The 21673-nt window shown below is 44.9% G+C and overlaps 1 long non-coding RNA gene across 1 annotated transcript; it reads right to left on the reverse strand.

Moving 5' to 3' along the window:
- Positions 1 to 11605: 11605 nt before the first annotated feature.
- LOC137471599 (uncharacterized) lies at positions 11606 to 13777 on the reverse strand. Its single transcript, XR_010997709.1, has 3 exons — positions 13430 to 13777; positions 12692 to 12801; positions 11606 to 12077 (listed from the first exon to the last, which is right to left on the reverse strand). It is a non-coding gene; the product is annotated as an uncharacterized lncRNA (long non-coding RNA).
- Between the last annotated feature and the right edge of the window lie 7896 nt (positions 13778 to 21673).

Genomic DNA, 21673 nt, shown 5'->3' on the forward strand with positions numbered 1-21673 from the left:
CCAGAGGACATCTGTGCCCCGATGAAATCAAGATGAATCCCCAGCTGGCAGAGGGGCAGGGGGATGCTCATGCTTCCAGGCATGGCAGGGCTCGGCCTGGCCATGCCCCAGAGGTTCCCAGCTCAGCAGTGGTGGGGAATATTTTTCTGATGTCTGCCAAGCTGCTTTTTAGCAGGACAGGGGATGGATGGTGTGGAAGGGGAGTCAGCTCCTGGCCTTGCTGACAGCTTCTGCCAGCCAGCCTGGTGCAGGCTGGAGCAGGGGCAGCCAGCCTGACAAAAGCATCCATCCATGTGGATGGGGGGCAGCAGAGGGGGATCGATTCCAAAGCCATGCCCCAGCTGGTCTGCTTTGCAGGCCCTTGAGGAAGGGTGGGTTTGCAGGTGGGAAAGATGGGGTTTTTCCCCACCCATGGGAGATATAATTCTCACATGGAGTGGTCAGACCCTCCCCAGGCCTGTCATACAGTGATAACCTTTGATACATTTTCTTGTCTTGTTTTGAATTGACTTTCATAAAGTTGTTCTTTGCTTTTCCCAGGAAGATTACATCTGGTGCCAGGATCAGATAGGGAAGCACCTGCAGCGTTCATGGAGCACGTCCAGTGCCAGTGCTGCTCCGGGGGGCCACAGTCTGCGGGGACATCCTCTTCAATAAGGAGGAGGACCTTGTGAGGGATCAGCTCCTCTCCTGGCAGCAGTCTCCAGAGGTGGGTACCTGGCTCCATAGCTCAGCTGGCAGAAGGGCTTTGGGCAGACAGCAGTGGGCACAGGGGCATCCTGCTCTTAAAACTGCTGAGGAGGTTGCTGTGCCGTGCTTAAGTGGAGGAGGTGGAACGTGTCCTGCCACGCTGCTCTTCTCTAAAAACAGAGAATGGGTTGGGATGTTTGGGCTCTGAGCACAGCCAGAAGCCTGGCCTGGGCACAGGCCATGGTGGGACAGGGGGACAGGAGCCTTCTGCAAGTGACCGTGGCTCTCTGGTTTCTCTCTCCAGGCTACCAGCACCTCATGCCATGGAAATGGCAACATTCAGCCTGCCAATCTGAGAGGGCTGGAGGGCGGTGGATGTTCATTTGCTGTCAAAAATAACTAGTTTTGTTGTTGTCATCAAAGCATTTCTTTCAGCCTTTTCCAAGCTTTTGGCCTCCCTTCCCCCAGGGTAATCTCTTTGTGTCCTTTCACAGCCTTTGATGGCATTTGGCAGGGGGGGTTAAGTAATGTGAAAAATTTAGCAATAGCTCCTGTTACCAACAGCAGCAGCCTCTTCAAGAACCCTGAGCTTCCAGCAAGGTCCGCGTGTGCTTTGCAAAATGGAGAGGTTTGCAGGGATGGAGTTGTCACTCTGCTGCAAAAGCTGGGAGGAAATCAGAAGTGGCAAAATGCCATTTTGACTCAACCCCCACCCAGATTCTTCATCTTTCCCCTCTGCTCCAAGACAGGCAGGCAGGGCTGGACTCCAGCAAGGTTTAGGTTCTTGGCACTCCCTGGCATCAAAGGGATCAAGTAAACTCTTATACGCAGTGAATGGAGTACAGCTACTGAGGGTAAAAAGGAAATTATGTGAGATGGGATACCCTTCCTTGTCTTCCCAGGAGCCCCTCAGAAAGAGAAATACCCACACAGACTTTATCAGATTCCTTCCCAGACAGCCCTTCCATCATACCCGGGTCTCATTTGCTCCACAGGCTTCACTAGCATGCTCAACTTGGAGGAGAGCAGGTGGGAGGAAACGTGGCCTGGCATGAGACTATTTGATCTCTGTCTCATCTAGATTCCATTTGCCTTGCTCCCTCTCTATCAAAGACACCAAAGGATCCCCCACAACATGATGGCATTGCACCAGATCCCAGACACATTCCCTCCTCCAGTCCATGGTAGCCAGGAGGAGATTCCAGAGCTCTCCCTAAGTGCATGACAGCTGCTGCAGCATTGCTGCACCTGCATGCGAGCAGAGCACAAGGAGCAGCTGTGCAAATTCAGACACCGGCCCTTTTCACTGTGAAACAAAAATCACCAGCTCAGGTTCCTGATCTCAGTTTGCAGGAGGCACTTGGAAAACTCAGGGCAGCCTGAGCTGCACATGGTGGTAGGTTGGGTCTGGAGACATCCTGCACCGTTCGTAGTCTCACGAGGATACCAACCGATCAGGGCCACAGGCCACTGAACATGAATGCCAGCCCATTACCCTGCGAAACAAGACTCACAACCCCAGGTTCCTGATGTCAGCTTACAGAAAGGACATGGAACTGTCAATGAAATCTGACTTGGACATGTTGCCAGGTTGAATCTGGGAGACATCCTTTGTCATTGGGAATTTGAGGAAGCAGCCACACACTGAAGGCCACAGGCCCCTGACCACGAACGCCAGTCCTTTTCCCTGTGAAACAAAGCTCGCCACCCCAGGCTGGTGATGTCAGATTGCAGGATGTGCTTGGGACTGTCAAGGCAGCACAAGTTCCAGGTGGTGGCAGGTTAGGTATGGGACACATACTGCACCGTTTAGATTTTCAGAAGGCAACTGCCCACTCAGGGCCACAGGCCCCTGAACACAAATGCCAGCCATGTGAAAAAAAACTCGCCACCCCAGGTTCCTGATGTCAGTTTTCAGGATACACTCGGGACTGTCTAGGCAGCCCAAATTCGACACGGTGGCAGATTGGCTCTGGGACACATCCTTCACTGATTGGGATTTCAGAAGGCGGCTGCACACTCAGGGCCACAGGCCCTTGAATACGAACACCAGCTCTTTTCTCTGTGAAAAAAAGCTCGCCAGGCCAGGTTCTTGATGTCAGTTTGTAGGATGCACTTGGGATTGTCAGGGCAGCACAAGTTCCAGGTGGTGGCAGGTTGGGTCTCGCACATATCCTTCGCCATTCAGATTTCTTGGAGGCAGCACCCACTCAGGGCCACAGGACCCTGAACACAAATGCTAGCTCTTTTCCCTGTGAAACAATGCTCACCACCTCAGGTTCCTGATGTCAGTTTGCAGAATGGGCTTGAGACTATCAGGGCAGCAAAACTTCCAGGTGATGGCAGGTTGGGTCTGGGTTACATCCTGTGCCATTTGGAGTTTCAGAATATGGCCGCCCACTCAGGGTTCACAATCCTTTTCCTATCTTCACATTGGTACAAGTCCTAATCCACGAGAATGGATCACTGCAGTGCAAAGCTGTCCTGAACAGCTCAGAACAAGACCTTAGAAGACATCTGACTGGATGTTTCTGAAGCAAGAGTTTACATTGATGCCTGTTCAGGCTCTCAAGTCAAAGGTTGGACAGAATCAGCATAGGGCAGCAGAACACAGAGATACGAGATGCAAAGGGGGACACCCGGGTTTCTGATAAGCCTCTCAAAGGACTAAGGCAAAAGACATGTGACATGAGACACCCAAAAGACACAGAAGGCACAACAGACAAGTGACACAACATGCATCGGCACTGCTCTGCCCTGAGCACCTTAGTACTGTGATTCTTTTCCTTTATGTGGCCTAAGGGGCCACGTCTTGCACATTCCTATCTCCAAAGTTGACTCAAATAGGTCGCCTAGCACCTCACTTTCACCCCCTCTCTGGGTTGTAGCCCTCAACTTATCTCTCAGATGTCCAGGAATGAAAATCCACATCAGGTGCAAAGGAAGGCCACCTCGCCTGCTGGGAATTTCCTGTAGTCACCGAGCTGTGGTCCCTTGGTCTCCTGATCAGCTACAAACACCAAACATCAATCACGATGTTAGCTGCACAGCTGTTAAAACCCAACAATTCTGCTACTCGCCATACTCCTAAGAATGCCCAGCTCCTCGGGCCGCACGTTTGGGCCTCACTTGGACATCAACGCTGTCTTTGCACTTTACTCCTGGATTAAGAGGAGACAAGGTCATGTGTCATTGCTGAAATTTGAGTGGACCCTGGCTGCTCCTCACTAGCTCCCCAACTTAGAGCAACTCCATGGCTGTTCCTGAAGGCTACCTGGGTGACACCTTCAAATGGAAAAGGTCAAGGCTTCGGCACAGAGCCATGTACTACATCTCAAGTTCCCATGAGAGCGACAAACGGGGTCCGTTGGCTGGTTGCTGAGGGGGTCTCAGCATAATACGAGTGGACCGCCTAAAGCACACAAACAAGAACAGAGGCTAAGAGTTGCACCAGCAATTGAGACCTGAGCAATAACAACTGCTTCTATCTGCCGGTCACTGCTCACCTTGCCCACTTGCCTTAACGACTCCTAATATCTGGCTTTACTTCCTAAAAATAAAGACAAAGAACAATGCTGTAAGACAGAGCTACCATTTACACTTCCCTGCAAAGACAAACGGGGACTGACCTTCTCAGGGGAACCCACTCAATAGGGATGAGGCACTCTGCCATGGAATTCATCTGATTGCATCTGAAAGAATGTTAGGACTAAAGTCAGAGCACTGCAGGATAACTTAACAGCTCCAGACATCTTGTGTCCATCTACAAATCCCATCTAGAGTCCAACTACACCCTACAAATTTCCAGGCCCCAGGACTTGTCCTATTACACCTACACCAGGCTATGCAGCAGGGCAGAGCAGCTCCAGGCCAAATACACAGACACCACCAGTGACACAGGACATGACAAACAAAGGGATGCAACAGCAAGAGAAAACTCTTGGCTAGAGCAATGTGGAATGACATGACCGAGGTGACACTGATAGCAAGCCGATGATGCTCAGAGAACCCTGGAGGAACAAGATGCTAACTGAATCACTTTTTCCATACACCACAAAGATGGACACCCACGAGTCCTGTGGTCAGAATCCTCTACTTGTCTTCACATTTGTACAAGTTCTAATCCACTAGAACAGATCCTTGCGATGCACAGCTGTCGAGAACAGCTCAGAACAAGACCTTAAAAGACATCTGACTGGATGCTTCAAAATGAGATGCCATTCCGATACCTGTCAGGGCTCCTGAGTCAAAGGTTCAAAGGAATCAGCACTGGGCCAAGGAATGCAGAGATGCAAAGATGGACACCTCAGTTTCTGATAAGCCCCTCAAAGGGCTAAAGCAAAAGACATGTGACATGAGACACCCAAAAGACACAGAATGCACGACAGAGAAGCGACACAACATGCATCGGGACTGGTCTGCCCTGAGCACCTCAGCACTGCGAGACTTTTCCTTTATGTGGCCTAAGGGGCCACCTCTTGCACATCCCCACCTCCAAAGCTGACTCAAAAAGCCCTCCTGGCGGCTCACTTTCATCCCCTCTTTAGGTCCCAGCCTTGGGCTCATCTCTCGGACATCTGGAGATGAGAATCCACGTTGCGTGCGAAGGAAGGCCGCCTCGCCTGCTGGGAATTTCCTGCCATCACTGGGCTCTTGTCTCTTGGTCAGCTACAATCAAGAACACCAAACCTTACTGCATGATCTTCGCTGCACAGCAGTTGAAAACCAAACAACGCTGCTACTCACCATACTCCTAAGAATGCCCAGCTCCTCGGGCCGATGCCATCAGGCAACTGCCTGGGTTAAGAGAAGACAAGGTGATGTGTCATTGCTGAAACTTGAGTGGACCCTGGCTGCTCCTCACTAGCTCCCCAACTTACAGCAACTCCTCAGCCATTCCTGAAGGCTACCTGGGTGACACCTTCAAATGGAAAAGGTCAAGGCTTCATCTCAGAGCCGTGTACCACTTCCCGAGTTCCCACAGGAGCGATGAACCAGGTCTGTTGCCCCATTGGTGAGGGAGTGTCAGCAAAACAGGAATGGATCATCTGAAGCACACAAACGAGAATGGATGCTTAGAGTTGCAGCAGAAACACCACTACCCTAACCTCACAAATATATAAATTTTAAAAAACAAGTCAAAAACTTCCACGAAGAAAAAGCCCCCTCCAATTATCCATAACCACACTACCTAAGATAATAGCAAAGATCCCATGTCCAATCCCCTTAATAAAACCTCTAAAATCTATGCCAAAAAAACCCCTAAAACTAAAAAAAAATCTTGCCTCTAATCAAATACGAACCAAAAAAACCATGTATTTTAAACTATACAAAATCATTAACCTAACACATCAAAACTACAAAAATATAAAACCTTACTGAACACCAGTACACACTAATTTCATCACAACATATAAAAACCTATTTCTATTACTAGTGCAACAAAATTTAACTGTAATAAAACCTAAAAAAACTCACTAAAATTTAAAAATTCCATTATAACCTGAAAACTCATGCATTCTAAACATGAACTTCCTCCAAAACAAGTTTTTCAAAACCCCAAAAGTCTCAAATAAACATTTAAAATAACTACTATAAAACCAAAATCAGTAAACAATTTAACACCTGACCTCAATTATCTAAAACCATCTACAATTACTCTTCTTAAAAAAACACCCCAACAAATACCAATTACCACCTCAACAATACACCACCAGCAAAACCAAACAACTCAGAATACTGTAATTCCCTTCCAAAAAATACTCCATAAACTGAAACACCAAAAAAAAAAAAATCAACAAAACCCACTCACCCTTCAACAACCCCATTTAACCTGCACACATAACTGAAAGAAATAAAAATTAACTATAAAGTATCACACCTTAAATAACTCCATCATTAAACACTGCTGTACCAAACTTATAAAAAAATCACAAAAAACCAAGTTACACATAGTAAAAACTTCCAAAAAATAAAACAAGACACTATATACCACCAAAAAATGGAATAAAAATGACACTATTTATTAAATAGCACTGCCACTAAGTATACTTACTTGTATGTATATACAAATGTATGCATACAATTAAAATATATTAATTTGAGCATTAAGCCGACAATATAAGAAAATAAAATTATAGAAAATAATAAAAAGATAGAAAATAGAAAATAAAATTATACTATAATAGGATATTCTCTATCATCCTCACCCAAATTCTCTCTCAACTATACTGAACACAAACAACAACACAAAAAAATCCTGGTTTTACTTATTTTACCTAATGTCTCGTGTATTAGCCAAAACGAAAAGTTTGACCAAAACTATAACTTCTTCTTCTAAAACTATTATAGTTTATTCCGATACAAAAAACCAAACCACCACCAAAAACGCCTTGCCACACCCCATCGGCAATTACCTCCGCCCCTGCCGTTGGATGGACGCAGCAATGACAAAAGGCAGACCCGGAGGTCTCACGACAGAGCGCGAAGTGCATCGAACACCGTTTCCAGACGGCGCCCAGGGTATTATTCAAAGCTGAGGCTCGCTTACAGAGCAACACCGACGAAGCCCACAGACAAAAAGCCTGCGCTGCGCCGTCGGGGCTGGGTTTTTCCCTCTCTCCTCCTTTCAGTGACTTTAGCAAGCACACTCCGAAGCTGACAAGCCACAAGTGTCCCCCAGCGCCCCTTGCGGGGACTCGCTCCCGCGCTGGCGCCGCTCCGCGGTGCGGGGGCACCGGGGAGGCCACGGGAACGGCGGCACTCGGGGCCCGGGGGAAGCTCCCGGCAGGAAAGCGGCTCCTCCGGCAGGCAGGGGCGGCGCCGCGCCGGGAGACCCCCGCCCGCTCTCCCCTGCCCGGCGGGGCCAGTACCGGGCCCAGGTGCCCCGGCGGCGCCCGAGCCCCGCGCCCGGAGCGGCCGGCACCGGCACAGCGCCAGTGCCGCGCCTCCCGCCCGCCGGCCCGGCAGAGCTCCCCTCGGCTCCGCACGGCGCGCACCGGCGCGGCTCTGGCAGTCCCGCGGCAGCCCAGCCGCGCCAATTCCCCTTCCACCTCAGCAGCTCCCCGGGCAATGCCAGGAGCGCTCCCACGCGAGAACGTTTGGTGCCAGGCCAGGGGCAGAAGAAGCGCCCTCAAGTGCAGCGGCATACCCCGATTTCAACCCTCCAAACACTGCAAGAGCTGCGGCTTCCTTCAACTGAACCCCGAAACTGATGCCACAGGGGGTGCTCACCTCACTTCAACCAACACAAGGGCAAGTAAATGTGTCCTCCCCTACAATTTCATCCCCTAAAATAGCAGAAAAGAAGGGGTTTTCCTCAAATTATGGTAAAAGGGGGATTTTTGCCTCCATTCAAACCCTTTAAAAGGAGGGACAACAGGGCTGCCCCCTCAATTTAAACCTTAGGATGACGAAAATGGGGGGAGGGGGGGCTACCCTCAAATCAAACCCATAATATGACAATATTTTTCCCTTTCCGTTTAAAATAGAACACAGGGATTCCCCGACACTCCTTTGATACCCCTAACACCATGGAAAAGGCAGGTCTTCTTTCAATCAATACCCTTAAAACAACAAGTGAAGGGGGATGGCCCCCAGTTCAAACACAGACAATAATAGAAGAGAACTTGCTTCCCTCAATTTTAATTTAATTTGTCCATATAATCCCCATTTTTTTTCCTGGGGGCACCGGCGAGGGATTGGCAAGATGAAATTGAAAAGGGAAAAGAGAAAAGTCCCCACTATAAGTCCACATGGGCTCACCTGTTCGGCTGCTGGTTCCTGGCACAAAGGTTTGTCCCTCGGCACCTCCTTTAAGCAATGCTCCACATATCCAAGTGCATCCAGATGCTCCCCCAGACCCTGTCAGAAGCTCTCATCGTCCTGCCATAAGACAGCCCCGGGAAGCCTCTCATAAACCCCTCTCCTCCAGCAGCTCCATGCAAAAGTGAGCTCAGGCAAACCCCCAAAAACAGCCCCCGGCAGGAGCTGCCCCCTCATCACCCTCACAGCTCACACCTGGGGGTGCTCTGAGCCCTCATCATCCTCACAGCTCATACCTGGTGCTGCTGCCACTCTCCAACAGCACCTCTCCCTCTCCAGCACGCAGCCCAGCTCTCACAGACAGACTGAACAGAAATCTACTACAGGTGTTGGCTTTTCTTAGTCCATCTGGTTAGACGATTAAAACACTTACATGCATTGATGGTCACTGAGGGAAAGCTTTCCAGTGGATAAAATAGTCATTTTGGTAGCACACCTTGATACACCTTCAGAAAAAGCAAAATCAGCACCAACTCCTTAGACCCCTGCTGGGGAACCCAGCCCTCTTTGGGACGCCAAATGCAGCAGACATCAGAAAAGCAGAGGAAAAATCAAGCTTGGAGTGGGAAAAAAGAACATAAGTACACCAGCCTTTAAAAAAAGCCTTCACACAGCAATAGTGGGAACTAGTCACATTTCTTCTTTCCTTGCTTTCTGTGATGACATAAATATGAAATAAAAACACATTAAACAAAAGGCAGAGCTAGGATTTTACAGGTCTTCAGTTTTGGCAGTCTGGATGACAAATGCCTCTTCCAAGACTGCGACATGATTTGGGGACTGGCAGAGAGTGGAGGCAAAAGGTGCAAGAGAGCCCTTTCTGTTCCTTTGAGTTCCTGCGCTAGTTCTTATGGTTTCAGGGCACTTGCTTGGTTGATTCCCAGATAAAAACATTCTGGCATTATTTTCAAAACTACTACCCGTATCTAGTCAGTTTCCTACATTCCTGTATACAAATGAGTGGATAGAGAGAGGGTTTCTTTCCAAATGAATTTAGCCATAAATTCCTATTCTTTACCAATACCTATAAAAACTAAACACTGGACAGGCTTTAGTATTGTATACCCACCCCTCCCTGTGAATTTTGTGGCAGCTTTGGGTCCCTCTGGGGGACGGCACCCAGCATGACCCCCCTCATTCACCACCCATCTGCTCCTCCACCGCAGTGTGGCTCGCCCTCCTAGGGACCTTGGGGTGCCCCAAATGACATCAGAGTCCCGAGTCTTCATCCCCTTTTCCTGACACCCAAAGAAGGCACAGAACGAGTCAAACTGCCCTGGACAGCAGCACAGCACTTCCTTCAAGCCCTTTCCACATGTACATCCCCCCCGAAAGGGACTCTGCTGCAACAAGAAAGGGGGGAGCAGCCCCCAGAAGGGTTGAAGTGCCTCCTCAGCCTCGCTGTCACAGGCGAGGGGCAGAAAGAGGGAGTGGCAGAGACGGCAGGGACGCGGCAGCACAGCACGGCGCGGCTCGGCTCGGCTCGGCACGGTACCGAGCGGGGGCCACTCTCAGCGTGCTGTTGAGAAAGCCGCAGGTCCGGCAGCGTCGGGCGGTGTTTGACCGGCACGGGGGGATCCGCCGAGAGCCTCCGGCCCCGTGCGGGGACTCCTGCAAGGGCCGAGGGGCGCCGGGCTCCGGCCCTCTGGACTTTATTCTCCGGTGGCCCGAGCCCCGCGGCTACGGGGGAAAGAAGGAAAGGGGGACGGGAAGAGAGGAGGGCTAGCAGGGGATGAGAAAGGGTAGGGAGGGAGGTCGGGCTGTGGAGGAAAGCGGGAGGGGAAGGGAAAGGCTGGGAGGGGGGGAAGAGGGACGGTGGACAGAGGAGGGAGAGAGGGGGAATAGAACGGAGTAGCGGGGTAGGGACAGGACAGGAAGGAGCCGGGTTTGGCAGGGAGAGGGAAATGGGGGAAAGAGAGATAACGAAGGGGAATACGGGGAGGAGGAAAGAGGGGTAGAGAGAGGGTCAGTAGGGGAAGCCTCACAGAGCCCTGGCTCCACCCCGAGCCCGCCCCGGCGCCCCGCCCTGCCCGGGATGCTGCGCTCGGCGGAGCTCCCAGGGACTCCAGGCTGGAACCCTATTCCAAACTGGATCGCCCAGCCTGGGGACGAGAGAAGCTCCTGAAGCCTGGAGCAACACAACCCACACATGCAGTAAGTTACAGGCAGCACTCCAAAAACCCTCTTCATGTCTTTCTGAGGAGTTTTAAAGGGTGAAAAAGCTGTAGAAAAGCTAAAGCTTTTACAGAATCCCTCAAATACGTGATACTTTCTTAACTGATACAGAACATTTAAACAAACCTACAGAAGCTTTAATGTGCACCTAAAGCAGCTGCTGCTGCAGGAAACCAGCGTTTTAAGACCTCTCACTCCCAAGTTCCTTGCACTTTTTGTTCACAGGGACAAGAAGTCACACAAGTCCTGTTTTTTTTTTTCCTTTCTTCAAAACTGGTGACAAGAAGAGATGCTAACTATTAACTTCTGCTGGCTTTATTTATTTATTGTTTTTACTTACACATCGCTTTCAGATCCCCATCCACACTCAGAATGATTCACACCTTTGAGCACAAAGCCTCCAGGCACTGCTTTTTCCTTTAAGATTTCATTAAAGAATACCCTTTTTCAAAACCTGACTCGAGATTTGCCACTATGTTTCGTTTTAAAGCTCTTTCCCTTCATAAACTGTGTTTCTCCAAAGTTTCCAAAATGTCAAGGTTCAAAATCACCACAAGGAAGATCTGAAAAATGCCTTTCCATTTCCTTTCCTCCTCCCTCAAGGTACATCACTCTGACAGAAGGTATTAATACTACTTCCAGAGAAGTTTGCCTCATTTGAACTGCTGGTCTGTAACAGGTACAACAAAATACGCTTTCCCTGAAGTATTTCAGCACTTACTGAGCAATTCTTGGTTTTCGTACTTCTGAGCCAGGGCCTGCAGGTCCTCCTGCAGCTGCAGGTCTTTGCTGACAAGGTTCCACTTGCAGCAGCAGCAGCTCCCTGCTGGAGAGGATGCTGTTGTTGACTGTGAAACGCTTCATCTCCCTAAAAGCCTTCACAGCAACAGCATGGTATTCCAGCATAGAGATGAATGCAAATTCATCACAACAGTTCTTAATCCCTACTGTCACAATGGCCAGGAATTAAGGACGAAGGACTTGACAGCAACTGTGCATCACATTTTACTTTATTCCCCATTTATTCAAACACCTAAATCCTCCAGTCAAAGAAATCTCATCCAAATTCACTACTCAACACACAAACTGAAAGTGAAAAAAGCCATCTATATAGCAGAGATAAAGAAATCCTCCCGGACTTAATAAAGTCAAAACTGGACAGAGGATGAAATGCAAACCAACTAAAACAAAAAACAAAACAAAGGGCTTACCAAATATGTTTGATTAACATGACCAAAACACACAGAAATTAATTTACAAGCTGAATAGGAAGAAGTTTCCTGTTCTCCTGGGATTGATTCTTGTTTTCTCTCTTGTCTCCTAAATTTATTAGCCATAGAGTATGGAGTAAGGAAATAATTTTATTTATCACCTTGTTCTCCAGAAACCTGAAAAACAAAACAAAACAAAACAAACAAACAAACAAAAAAAAACCCACAAGCCCCCCCCCCCCCCAAAAAAAAAAGAAAACCACATTTGAAAGGCAGATCCTCACCAGCAGCTGGTCCATCTCCTACAGGGGACCATATTCTAGTGGACTTTTGGTGCACTTGCCTGAACCTGCCAGGGCACTCTATGAATGCAGAAGAGATTTTTTATGAGGGAGAGGCAAGGGGAGGAGAAATGTTCTAGACAGGTCAAATCCATTACTGTGTCACTTCCTGTGCAGCAGGTCCTGTGACAGGATGTGAACTGAGGGTGCTTGAAATTTAAAAGGTAAAGACACCAGCACAAGGTGCCATTTTGCTTTTTCAGTTTTTCAAGGAAGTGATTTCCAAATCACGAAGCCCTCCCACCATCATCCCTCCTACCACAACCTGAAAGCATCTTGATTCTGTTTTCAAAAACACAAGGGACACCTCAGAGTTCAGCAAGTTCTGCCAGTACAGCCCTTGGTGCCCCTGTCTCCCTGTCTGTCACCCTTACTCTCATCTTCAGCCACATAATTCTTCTACTGTGGACAGGAAAATTGTTCCCATTTCTCCTGTACTTCTCTGGTTACCTTTTCTCTAAGCTGTGCAGGACCCATGTGAGGAGGCTGTGATTCTCTATCAGCTCATAAGCAGCTCTGGTGACACGGGCAGCACTTTGTAGTATCTCCAGAACAAAACTCTTGAAACAGAAAGTGAAACCTGATCTTTTACAGTCAGCATCTAATTATCTAACATAAAATTAGCAATTTGCCTGGTGTCTGATCAACTTCAAGGTAAAATGAACACCACCAGCTCTCTGCAACTCCAGAGAAGGAAAGACATTCTCCCTTCAAAGCTTCATACCACAGGTGCTGCTCTTACAAGAAGTATTCAGGCAGCAAGACAATTTTATCTTTTTGTCCAAGGTTTTGATACCTGAAATACTCAGGGCGGATGCTCCCAATCTTGAGAGCTCCTGGCACGTGAGTTTCCGTCCTGCTGAAGCACTGTACAGGTGACAAATGCGCTGGCTGGGGAATACAGACCCAAAAAAAGAAAAGGCCCCGACTGCAGGAGCAAAACTACGGCACCCACATGAGGGTCCATGATGGCAGGAACCTGTCCCAGTTTCAGGGGATAAGGATGGAACTGGTTTAGACACAAGCAATTCTTTCCCACTACAAACATACACAAAACCAACATGGAACAGATTTACAAGAGGACCAAGGCAGAGACAGCTGCTCCTTTCTGTTTGGTACTTGAGATTTCAAAGCTGTGCAAGCTTCTGTGGTTTGGGGTTTTTTGGTACTTTCTTTTTAAATTCTTACCTGGGAGCCCTTGTCACACAAAGGACTGTTGAAAAAGTAAAGAATGACCTGGAAAATCCTCTGGTAATCATAAAGCTTATAGCAATGTTTGTCACACAGCCCTTCCTCAAGAAATCTGACGATCCACTCACGCTCTGTTTTGTATGAGAAGCCACAAAGAAAAATACCACCATCAGGCATTCAGACATTTCCAAAGAATAACTGCTCCTAAGAGCACAAAACCCCGGTTCCCTCTGAGTGCCAGCTCAGGGCTTACCACAGCTTGTTCTGGACTTCTCAATTTCCATTCCTATCAAATTTAATCACTAACATCCATCGGGAACAGTCAGTCTGCAGCCCAGACATGGAATTTTAAAAGCTGCTGTTCCTAAAATACTTCAGTTGAACTCAAAGTTACTAATCTAAACTCAAAGAGGAATTGTAGCTAGCCGGGGCAGAATATTCTATTTCTTGTGCTCACAGAGCATACACAGCACAAGTCCTTGCGTGTTAGTATTAAGAAAACACCAAAACCCTACAGAAATAACATTTTAAATTCTAATATGAAACATAAGAAAGATGCCTAATTAACTACCTATGGGAGAATGAGATTTCATTGTATTTTTACAGCTGTTTTTAATACGTTTCTGAAGAATTACTGGATACCTAAAACGGGACTCTTACCTCAAAATCAAAGCTGTGGAAAAACTGGAAAAAAACCTGGTACCTTCCTCAGGTCCAAATACTGGTGTGACAGAAGGAATCTGTTTGCCCTTATGTATATGTGCTCCTCTGTGAAGAGAAAAAGCTGGCATCGTGGAGGAAGACAGTGCTCCCAATCCACAACCACGCACGACAATTCGTGGAAGCTGTAGTGAGTGTGCAGTGCTCCAAGCTGGGAGAACAGCCCAGCAACTGCAGAAGGCCTTTGCTCTGAGGCTCAGTCAATTGCTGCCCACCTTCCCCTTCTCTTCCCCAGAAAGAAAAGTTCAGTCAAGAGTGCACGAGCACAAAGCAGGTGAGGAGATCAACACTCCTCAAGGCTCTGTTTTTCACCCCAGCAGTGACACACGCAGCAAGTCCCAGTACCTGGCTTCAGGATCTGCTGTGCCACACGAGCAACGTAGAAGGTCAGGGAGAAGGTGAACCTGAGGTTTGGCTGCCTGATTCCGTTCTGCACGGCATCCAAGAGATACAGCAACGTAAGAGCTTGGGGAGAGAAGCCTGAAGTACAGCCCAAATGAACACAACAGGAGCACAAAGACATCAGTCAGCTTCTGGGACATTTCATGGGTCATGCAGGCAAGATCCCCAATTCAGCAAACTTGAGAATTTGGCGAAGTCAGGATCAAAACACCCAGAAACCTGTGAAAAAGAAACTGAACTAAAGCCGGCTAAAAGCTGCCCCTGCCAATGACTCTATAAAACAACTTGTTCACGAGGAGGCAGGGATTGATTCAATACTCACCAGCCCATCTGGCCAAGGTCAGAGCTCTCTACCCACTGAGGACACGGCAACCAGCAGGGACCCTTTTCCCACTCTCCAGCATGGACCTGTGAAGCCAGAGAGAAGTTTACAGAGAAGAAATAGCCAGAAGATGCTCTCTGCTTCCCTACACTCCCTGATCGATCATTCCAAAGCAGATTGGAAGCAATCACCTCTCACTTTTCCTCCAGAATCATCACTGCCTTGCCTTTCTGTGCAAGTGTTTCCTTCCGTGCCCATCCCCAGAACACATTTAGTCCATATTTTCTTCCCAATTGCAGCTCTCCACCACAAATGCCACTTCTCACAAAGCAAACAGCCATCTGCTACAGGTTTTGGCTTAGAAAATAAAAACCTTAGTGCATCTGGCTACATGATTAAAACACATCTAACACCACATGGGTGGTCATAGATGGAAAGCTTTTCAGGATAGAAAAGAGCTGTTTCGATAGCACACTTCCATACACCTTCAGAAAAATAAGAATTAATAGCAACTCCTAAGACCCTTGCTGAGGAATCCAGCCCTCCTGGGGACACCCAATGCAGCAGCCATGGGAAAAGGATGGGAAAAGCCAAAGTAGGAGTAAAAAAAAGATAACATCAATATAGCAGCCTGTAAAATAAATGTCTTCACACAGCAATAGTGGGAACCAGTCCCATTTGCTCCGTCCTTGCTTTTTGTGATGACACAAATAGGAAATAAAAACACATGGCAGACCCAGGATGTACCAGGTGTTCGTTTTGGCAGCGTGGATGACAAATGTCTCTTTGTGCACTAACAGCCAGCCCAGTTGGCCGTCCTGAGCCCAAGCCTTCCTCGCCTCCCATTCCCCAGGGCTCTGCTCAGGGCTCTGGAGCTCTTGCTCTTTCCTCTGGCAGCAGCACGGTACCGGAACACAGCGAGGCAAAGCGTGCCGGAGCCGCGCACCCTGCGTACCTGTCAGCTCACGGCTGTGGGCAACTCTGGCCCTGCGGGCAGGGAGACGGCTCGGGCACCTCCAGCGGCTGCTCTGCCCGATGCTTTCGTGGTTTCCTCCCTTTCCCTGGACCGGAGGGGTCCGGGAGGCGAGGAGGGGGTTTGTGTGGGACTGGAGACGGCGCGGAGCGGAGTGCGGGGAGGAGGCGGGACGAGACAGGGACGCAACAGGACGGGGACGGCGACCCCGCGCTCTCGGCGCGATTTTCCGCCGCCTTTCCGAGTTCGAGGACACGGGCAGCGCGCCCTGCGGCGCCGGAGCCAGGGGGCGGCAGCGCGGGGAGGCGGAGGGACGGGGCGGGCGACTCGCTTGACCTTCCAAAGAGGGCGGCAGAAAGGGCAAGGAAAGCCAGGACCCCGCTCCGTCGACTGCGCCGTCTGCACGCCGCCCCGGCGGGGTTCTCCGGCACGCGGTCGCTTCCACCGTCTTGAGGGGGGCGCGCTCGGGGGTCGGGAAAGGGATGCAGCCCTGTTCCGACGGCTCTCACCTCCGCCCGCCGAAACCGGCCCCGCTGGGCCGCCCTCGCCGCTGCCATTCTTCTCAGTCACCGTGTTGCTTTGCACATTGAATCTCCTTCCCCCCGCCCCTCTATGGGGGCTGCAGTGCCGCGCTCTGTCCACAAGGCGGCAGCACTGCCGCCGGCCACAGCCAGGGGCTGCCGCTCGCCCGGAGGGAAGGGAGGCGGAACAGGGGCGATCACCTTGGAAAAATCCTCAAAAGGAAATGGCCCAAAAAGTAAAAAAACCACCCTACCTCTAACCAAACAAAACCCAAAAAACCTCTTTATTTTAAACTATATTTAACTATTTTTATATTTATATTTTTCAAATTCACATTTAGATTTATAATGTATATTGATGTATAATGTTATTTCTGTTCTACATTACATCTCTTCCTATTACTTATATTTATTTTTTATACTTTTATATACATCTATATATGTTTATTATAAATTTCTGTATTTAGATTTATATTCCTAAAATTCTTATACTGTTTTAAATAAAAACCCTGCCTCTAACCAAATTCTATCTGTATAATATTAATATTAATTATGTATTATTTAAAATAAAACCCCTGCCTCTAACCAAATGAGAACAAAAATCCATTTTCTTTAATATTATATTTAAATATTTTTATATTTTTCATAATTATATTCACATTTACATTTGTCTTTTATATTGATGTATTTTATTTATAGATACATATATATCATAACGTGATATTTTAGATACAGTATTATTGATAGTATATATTTTTGTTGATTTATAAGACATAATTATTTCTATTTTATATTTTAATATATATCTTTATATATTTATCCTATAGTTCTGTATTTAGATTTATATTTTAATCATTATTTTATTTTTTATTATTTATAGTAAAAGCCCTGCCTTGCCAAATAAATTTAAAAAACCCCATTAGTTAAATTATATTTCAATATTTTTTAGATTTATATTTTTTTCATATTTATATTCACATTTACATATATAGTTTCTATTGATGTATTATATTTACAGATGTATATAACATATATCACTATAATAATGTATATACATTATTATTTTTATTATATATCTACCGCTAATATTTATATTTACTTATATATTTTTATATATGTATTTATTTATTATGTATTTCTATATTTAGATTTCTGTTTTTATATTAATTATGTTTTTAAAATAAAACCGCTGCCTATAACCAAATAAAAAACAAAAAGTCTTTATTTTTAGCCATATTTAAATTTTTTTATATTTATAGTTGTCATGGTTTGACACTGGCGCAATGCCAGCACTCCCATGAAAATGCACTTTCCTAAATAATTGCTGTGAGATGTGATCAGGAACAGAGCAGAGCAGGCCCAAGCTTAATAACAAAGAAAAGAATTTTATTAAACTACTACTACTATAAAAACTACAAACACTAAATTTTGGATGAAAACCTTCTAAAACACCCCCCTTCTTCCTACTTAATTTCTAAACAAACTCAACAGTGAGACACCACCCAGGATCCTGATCAAGTTGCTACCCTTCAGATAATCAAATACTCAGTCTTTCAAGGGAGACAGGAGTCTCTCCTGTGCCACAGACCCCCCAGAAAACACAATTGCCACCCTTGTGTTTCCATGTCACACATGGCAACCGCCCAGAGAAAATCTGCCATGGTGACACTCTCCTTTCCATGTCACAGTGCTCTCACCACCGTGCATGGACAGACTGCTCATAGGGCTCCTTTAAGGACGCTTTGCCATGGACTAAAAGAGACAACAGTTCAGCTTCTCATTTTGGGACTACAGTCCCCCCCATTTTCCTCTGGGGCCGAGGGTCTAAGAACAGAGATCTTCTCTTCTTCTTCTTCCTTGAAGACAGAGGGCCTCTTCACACCTTCTTCAACTTTCCTCTGTTCTCTCTACTCTTTTGTTGGTAATCACTGAAACAAGTCTCTTGGCTCACCAACGCACCCCCCTAAGTGCAGCTTCTGTCAGGAGAATTTGGTTCAGTCTATGGCTAACAAGAAAAGTCCAGCCACAAGCCACTCCATCATCTCCTTCCAACTCAAGAATTTCTTCTTCCATCATTTCGGATCCCAGACTGTCTCACTTTTACTTCAAATTAAGGAGGAGTAATATTTTACAAAGCCTTCATTTTTCAGGAAAAGGTTAAAAGTTCAGACTCCCTGGACGGCTGATATCTCTGCCCAGCAGCCGATTCCCAAGGCCAAGGCTGGGCGCCTTCCCCCGCCCCTTTCTCCTCCGCACTGACAAAGTTATAGGCGCCGTCCGGACTCTCTGTCTCTTCCCTCTGGTGGGGGGATGACAAAGACATCTCCGCTTCTCTCCACCCTTCCGTCCACAGGAGCTGGCTCGGTTCCAGTCCTTCTACCCCTCGGCTCACCTCGACCAGGCCTCATGGCTCCCCCTCCCCCACCCAGCCCCATGGCTGGGCAGGGGAGGTCTGCACAGCACCCTGACCGGAACCAAAGAGAGCGAGCTCTTGGGAGTTCCTGCTTTTAACCCCCTATGTTCTCAAAGGGGTATCCACACCTTCAGTGGTCACTCCAGGTGCCAATATCCAAACTTGACCACTGATTGGTTTGACCTAACTTCCTGAAAGAATTCATTTCCATGTCAAACCACGACAGTAGTTTTCATATTTATATTCACATTTACACTTATAATTTGTTACATATCATCTTATAATCGATTGATGTACTATATTTATAGATCTATTATATATTACACATATTACAGCATTATAAGATATATACTGTATTATTTGTATTATGAATTGTATCTATTTCTATTATTTTGTATTTATTTATATTTTATTTTTCCCTATCTACCTGTATACATTTTATATGTATGTCTATAGTTTTATTTTTACATCGTTCATGTTTCTATTTATAATCCATATTTCTATATTTCACAGAAGCATATAATGAATATTAAACATTATATCTTGTAGCAATATGTAATAGTATGTTGCATGTCCTATTAATCTATATTTCTTTTATACAAAAGTCATATGCATGTTTTATATTGCCATTTCCATATTTCTCTATTTGTTTTGTTTATTTACAGCTGTATGGCAGGGCGGCGGGGACAGGAAGGGCCGGGCCGGGCCACGCCCAAGATGGCGGCCGTTGCAGGACCTCGGCGGAGAGAGGCGTCCAGGCCGCTGCCTGTCGGGGAGGCCTGCAGTACCGCTCTCTGTCCACAAGGCGGCAGCACTGCCGCCCAGCTCAGCCGGGGCTGCCGGCAGGAGGGCGGGCAGAAGGGAACAGGAGCGGTCCCCTCCCAAACATCCCCTGAAGTAAATGCCCCAGCACATCCCGCACGAAAAAGAGAAAACCCCTGCCTCTAACTCAATAAGAACCAAAATTAAAGCCCTTTTCTTTTAAACTATATTTAAATATAGTTTATTTTTATATTTTTACATATTTATATTCATAATGCACATTGATTGTTATATTCTATATTACTTCTATTCTTACCACTTCTATATTACTTCTATATTATTTCTATTTCTATTACTTATATTTATATTTTATATTTTTATACATATCTTTATATATTGATTATATATTTCTATATTTAGATTTATATTTCTATAAAGTTTATATTGTTTAAATAAAATCCCTGCCTCTACCCAAATAAAAATCAAAAAGCCCTTGCTTTTAAACTGTATTTAAATTAAAAAATAATTATATTTTTCATATTTATATTCACATTTACATTTAAAATGTATATCAATGTATAGTTTTATTTATATTCTCTAGATATATTATTTAAACTATATTTAAATTTTAAAATATTTATATTTTTCATAATTATATACACATTTACATTTATAAATTATGTTTATGTATTATGTTTATAGATATATATTATACAAAATATACATTATAATATTTTATATTATATATTTCTATTACTTGTATTTATATTTTATATTTATATATCTCTTTATTTATTGTATATTTGGATATATATTTTTAAAATATTTATTAAAAAAAACCTGCCTATAACCTAATAAAAACCAAAAACCCCCCACTTTATTTTAATCTCTATTTAAATATTTTTATATTTACAATATCTATTTATTTATTATATTTTTGTATATATATCATAGACTATATTTTATATATATTATAATATGTCACAATAATATATATTATAGTTTTATGTATTTATCTGTTTTCTATATTTACAGTTATAATTTTATATTTATTTTAAAATTTATTTTTATTTATATTTAAACCATATATTATTTTTATATTAAAACATATAAATTCACTAACCTAACACATCAGAACCACAAAAATATGAAACCCTCGTCAGCACTAGCACGCAGTATACATTAATTCTGTCACATATAAATTCAAAACGTATTTCTATTACATACAGAACAAAGAACGCATGACATTTAACCCTATTAAAAATTCAAATAAACCGAAATATAAATAAATTTTAAAATCCCACTATAACTAGCCCAAAACCTCCATACATTCTAATCATAAACTTCCTCCTAAACCAATGTCTCAAAAATCCAAAAAACTCAAATACACATTTAAAATTAAATAATTACTAATAAAAACAAAAAACCCGTAAAAAATCAACTCACTAAACTCAAAACTGTACAACTGATCCTAAACATTACTAAAAAAGCCCCCAAAGTTCTACCTTTATGCTAATTCACAAATAACAACCAACAATCTATAAAAATAACTTTAAAAATAAAAATATTAAAAGCATAAAAATTAAAAAACTGAAACTATTAAATATTAAAAATTATAACTACCTGAATTTAAAAAAAATCCTATAAAAACCCACCATATAAATGCCCATGTCCCCAAAAATAAAACTAATAAAAAACACCAAATGTGAAATAAATCGAAACTTATCAACACTAAAACCATAGCATGCAAGAAGTAGACCATATCTCTTATCATACACCACCTGCAAACTAAATAAAACAATACAATAAATTCTTAAAAACCACCTTAAAACCACTACATAAAAAAACTTTCAAAAATGAAAAACTGCATCTAACAAAAGCCATCTAAAAAATTAACACCCAAAACTCCAGCAGCCGAGCTGCCCCTACCAAATCTGTATGTTTATACCTACAATAAACAAAACCAAAATCCCAATAATACATATCAAAAGCCTATTAAGAAAAAACTATTGAAATTAATTCTACCTCAAATACAAACACACCCATCCCTAAAGTTATATTCACTCCAAAACCAAATTATACATAGTAAATAATACCAAAAAATAAAACCACACGCTATATACCACCA

This window comes from Anomalospiza imberbis, chromosome 3 (assembly GCF_031753505.1).
Source record: "Anomalospiza imberbis isolate Cuckoo-Finch-1a 21T00152 chromosome 3, ASM3175350v1, whole genome shotgun sequence".
Lineage (NCBI taxonomy): Eukaryota > Metazoa > Chordata > Aves > Passeriformes > Viduidae > Anomalospiza > Anomalospiza imberbis.